This window comes from Schistocerca nitens, chromosome 6 (assembly GCF_023898315.1).
Source record: "Schistocerca nitens isolate TAMUIC-IGC-003100 chromosome 6, iqSchNite1.1, whole genome shotgun sequence".
Lineage (NCBI taxonomy): Eukaryota > Metazoa > Arthropoda > Insecta > Orthoptera > Acrididae > Schistocerca > Schistocerca nitens.
Genome location: NC_064619.1, coordinates 333348555 through 333354103, shown reverse-complemented (window position 1 = coordinate 333354103; position 5549 = coordinate 333348555). Strand labels below are relative to the sequence as shown.

Genomic DNA, 5549 nt, shown 5'->3' with positions numbered 1-5549 from the left:
GAGAACGTTTGAAGCACTGTTGGCAGAGCCCTTCAACCAGCTCGATATTTCAACGATCTAATGCGCCGATTGAACAGAGTTTCGCACGATATCGCTCAGGAGGACACCCGACAACTCAGTCAATCAATGCCAAGCCGAATAACTGCTTGCATAAGCGCCAGAGGTGGACAACGCGGCATTGACTTCTCAATTTGCGAAGCTCTTTCTGTTGAATACATCACCCAGTTTTTCTGAAATTGTAATAATTTAAGTCCTTCGTGGTACGTCTTCCAAGGATCTCAGTAATGTACTCCGTCTTCAGGCCTCAGCTGAGGATGCGGATAGGAAGGGCGTGTGGTCAGCACACCGCTCTCCCAGTCGTTATGATGGTTTTCTTTGACCAGAGCAGCTACTATTCGGTCGAGTAGTTCCTCAATTGGCATCACGAGGCTGAGTGCATGCCGAAAAATGGCAACAGCGCGAGGCGGCCCAGATGGTCACCCATCCAAGTGCGGGCCACGCCCGACAGTGCTTAACTTCGGTGATCTGACGGGAACCGGTGTATCTACTGCGGCAAGGCCGTTGCCTTTTTAAGGATCTCAATAATGCTGAGGAAATACTGTGTACTCCAAAGGCCTTTTTTCGACATCATCCTTTCTATAGCTTATCATTAAGTTCACACCCCTGCATCATCCCCATTTTATTACGTGTACATAACAAAGTACTTACTTGGCCAGAAGTCCTGTCTTGCTGCGACGCACTTCGCTAATTTCTTTCTGTCCATTTTCCTTTTTAAAATCTCTAATGTACGTACCCAATGAAGGGTTTAATATTCACTCCCCGACCTGCAGAATCTCTTTTCTGATGACGACATCCTCCTGAATATTCCCCACCCGGATATCCGAATGGGGGGCTGTTTTATCTCCAAAATATTTTACACAAGAGGACACCATACAGTAGAACTGCATGTCCTTGAGAAATATAACGGCCGTAGTTTCCACTTGATTTCAGGCGTTTGCAGTGCCAGCATACCAAGGCCGTGTTCGCTAGTGTTATGAGGTCAGATGCCAATCATCCACCCCCTTCTTCAGGAACGACGGATTAGTCTGGAATCTGCACAGGTTCCCCTCCTTTGTGGTTGCACCTACGGCACGGCCGGCTATATGCACTGCCGAGGCACGCAAGCCAGCCAGCGCAAGGTCATGATTCATAATGAGAGGGGGGGGGGGGGGAGGGAGGAGAGTATGGTAGGAAATGCCTACTCACTTACTCACTCGCCAGATCAGCTAGGCAGCTCCAATTCACATACTGCGGGACAATGAAAGTCATATATATAAATCATAGAGAACTAACATAGGAGACACACGTGCGGATTTTATTTTGTATTTTATGAAAAAGTATCCACTCTTCCACAAAACTGAGCTTGACTAGTCCGATGGCCAGAGGAAAAACGCGAACATTTAACTACATGACGCACCTCAAAACAGGAGGTTGTATTTATCAGCTCATATCTGGCGGCTGCTGGTGGTGGCGTTGCACACCCACGCTGCCTGCGTCAGTTGTTTTGGTGTACTGCAACATAGCAGCCTCTGCTTATGCAACTGCTGTTACAGCAGGATCCTTCGTTATTCGTCACAGCAGTTTGCTTGCTGAGGTTTTCTTTTTATGCAACGATGCGTTCACATCAGCTGAAGAGCACCGTAAATTTGCAGAAGACAATTGCAGTCATATGTCTACGTTTTCTAAGTATTGACTTCCATCGTTGTTATCTCAGAAGAAGATCAATACTCTCGTCATCTTGTAAAGATTTGAGTAAACCTACTAGGTTTTTTCATTCTTTGCTTTCATTTCGTTTTTTACTACTTGCCTCCCTTTCTTGACACCCATTCCGATCACCGCCCACTAGCAGACTACGTGGACCACTGTCTGCTCTTCGTTGCCCATTTAGCTGATGTTTCTGAATACCTTGGGATATAGCGATTCTTTGGTTGGAAAGAAAAGAAAGCTGAGGGATTGAATTCTAGGTAATTAATTCTAGACGCAGTGGTCTGTCTCCACACGAGTCCTCAAACTTGGAGCTACTTCCTCAACTTAGGGTATCTTTGAGATGTGCCGAATGACAAGTGGTTAGGCGATACTTTTTCCTGATGGGCTAACACTGTGACGCGTCAGACGGTAATGAAAGCTGTAGTGATACATCCTCTGACGCTATGCCACTTCGAGTTTCGCCGCCTCCACTATACAAGGAGAAGTATGCGGTATAATACACTAAAGAGGCAAATAAACTGGTACACCTGCCTAATACTGTGTAGGGCCTCCTCGAGCACGCAGAAGTGCCGAAACATGACGTGGCATGGACTCGACTAATGTCTGAAGTAATGCTGGAGGGGATTCAAACCATGTATCCTGCAGGGCTATCCGTAAGAGTACGAAGGGGTGGAGATCCCTTTAGAACAGCACGTTGCAAGACATCCCAGATATCCTCAATAATGTTCATGTCTGGGGAGTTTGACGGCCAGTGGAAGTGTTTAAACTCAGAAGAGCGTTCCTGGAGCCACTATGTAGAAATTCTGGACGTGTTGGGCGTCGCATTGTCCTTCTGGACTTGTTCAAGTTCGTCGGAATGCACAATGGACATGAATGGATGCAGGTGATCAGACAGGATGCTTACGTACATGTTACCTTTCAGAGTCGTATCTAGACGTATCAGGGGTCCCATACCATTCCAATTGCACGCGCCCCACACCATTACAGAGACTCTACCGGCTAGAACAGTCTTCTGCTGACATGCAGGGTCCATGCATTCATGAGGTTGTCTCCGTACCCGACATGTCCATCCTCTCGAAACAATTTGAAACGAGACTCCTCCTACCAGGAAATATGTTTTCAGTCATCAACAGTGCAATGTCGGTGTTGACGGGTCCAGGTTAGGCGTAAGGCTTTCTGTCGTGCAGTCATCAAGAGTACACGAGTGAGCCGTCGGTTCCGAAAGCCCATATCGATGATCTTTTGTTGAATGGTTCACACGCTGACACTTGTTGAAGCCTAGCATTGAAATCTGCAGCAGTCTGCGGAAGAGTTGCACTTTTGTTACGTTGAGCAATTCTCTTCAGTTGTCGTTGGTCCCGTTCTTTCAGGATCTTTTTCCGGCCGCAGGGATTTCGGAGATTTGATGTTTTACCGGATTCCTGATATTCAATAGTGAAATAGTCGTACGGGAATATTCCCACTTCATCACTACCTCGGAGATACTGTGTCCCAACGGTCGTGCGCGACTATAACACCACGTTGAAACTCCCTTAAATCTTGATAACCTGCCATTGTAACAGCAGTAACCGATCTAAAAACTGCGCCAGACACTTGTTGTCTTACATAGGCGTTGCCGACTGGAGCACCATATTCTGCCGGTTTACATATCTCCGTATTTGATTACGCATGCCTATACCTGTTTCTTTGACGCTTCAGTGTATATTATACAGGGTGGTCCATTGAAAGTGACCGGGCCAAATATCTCACGAAATATGCATCAAACGAAAAAACTACAAAGAACGAAACTCGTCTAGCTTGAAGGGGGAAACCAGATGGCGCTATGGTTGGCCAGCTATATGGCGCTGCCATAGGTCAAACGGATATCAACTGCGTTTTTTTAAATAGGAATCTCCATTTTTTATTACATATTCGTGCAGTACGTAAAGAAATATGAATGTTTTAGTTGGACTACTTTTTTCGCTGTGTGATAGATGGCGCTGTAATAGGCACAAACGTATAAGTACGTGGTATCAAGTAACATTCCGCCGCCGGCCGAAGTGGCCGTGCGGTTAAAGGCGCTGCAGTCTGGAACCGCAAGACCGCTACGGTCGCAGGTTCGAATCCTGCCTCGGGCATGGATGTTTGTGATGTCCTTAGGTTAGTTAGGTTTAACTAGTTCTAAGTTCTAGGGGACTAATGACCTCAGCAGTTGAGTCCCATAGTGCTCAGAGCCATTTGAACATTCCGCCAGTGCGGACGGTATTTGCTTCGTGATACATTACCCGTGTTAAAATGGACCGTTTACCAATTGCGGAAAAGGTTGATATCGTGTTGATGTATGGCCATTGTGAACAAAACGCCCAACGGGTGTGTGCCGTGTATGCTGCTCGGTATGCTAGACGACATCATCCAAGTGTCCGGATCGATCGTCGGATAGTTACGCTATTTAAGGAAACAGGAAGTGTTCAGCCACATGTGGAACGTCAACCACGACCTGCAACAAATGATGATGCCCAAGTGGGTGTTTTAGCTGCTGATGCGGCTAATCCGCACATTAGTAGCAGACAACATGCGCCAGAATCGGGAATCTCAAAAACGTCGGTGTTGAGAATGCTACATCAACATCAAATGCGCCCGTACCATATTTCTATGCACCAGGAATTGCATGGCGACGACTTTGAATGCCATGTACAGTTCTGCCACTAGGCACAAGAGAAATAACGGAACGATGACAGATTTTTTGCACGTGTTATATTTAGCGACAAAGCGTCATCCACCAACAGCGGTAACGTAAGCCAGCATAATACGCACTATTGGGCAACGGGATATCCACGATGGCTGCGACAAGTGGAACACTAGCGACCTTGGCGGGTTAATGTATGGTGCGGCATTATGGGAGGAAGGATACTTGGCCGACATTTTATCGATGGCAATCTAAATGGTGCAATGTATGCTGATTTCCTACGTAATGTTCTACCGATGTTACTACAAGATGTTTCACTGCATGACAGAATGGCGACGTACTTCCAACGTGATGGATGACCAGCACATAGCTCGCGTGCGGTTGAAGCGGTATTGAAAAGCATATTTCATGACAAGTGGATTGGTCGTCGAAGCACCATACCATGGCCCACACGTTCACCGGATCTGACGTCACCGGATTTCTTTCTGTGGCGAAAGTTGAAGGATCTTTGCTATCGTGACCACCGACAAAGCCTGACAACATGCGTCAGCGCATTGTCAATGCATGTGCGAATATTACGGAAGGCGAACTATTCGCTGTTGAGAGGAATGTCGTTACACGTATTGCCAAATGCATTGAGGTTTACGGACATCATTTTGAGCTTTTATTGCATTAATGTTGTATTTCCAGGTAATCACGCTGTAACAGCATGCGTTCTGAGAAATGATAAGTTCACAAATGTACATGTATCACATTAGAACAACCGAAATAAAATGTTCAAACGTACCTACGTTCTGTACTTTAATTTAGAAAACCTACCTGTTACCAACTGTTCGTCTAAAATTGTGAGCCATATGTTTGTGCCTATAACAGAGCCATCTATCACAAAGCGAAAAAAGTGGTCCAACTAAAACATTCATATTTGTTTACGTACTACACGAATATGTAATAAAAATGGGGTTTCCTATTTAAAATAACGCATTTGATATCCGTTTCACCTGCGGCAGCGCCATCTAGCGGGCCCACCATAGCGCCATCTGGTTTACCCCTTCAAGCTAGACAAGTTTCGTTCTTTGTATTTTTTTTTACGCTTATTTCGTGAGATATTTGGCCCGGTCACGATCAATAGACCACCCTG

General features: G+C 46.0%; 1 pseudogene; it reads right to left on the bottom strand.

Annotated features, from left to right (window-relative positions):
- Positions 1-448: 448 nt before the first annotated feature.
- LOC126191906 (5S ribosomal RNA) lies at positions 449-566 on the bottom strand (annotated as a pseudogene).
- Between the last annotated feature and the right edge of the window lie 4983 nt (positions 567-5549).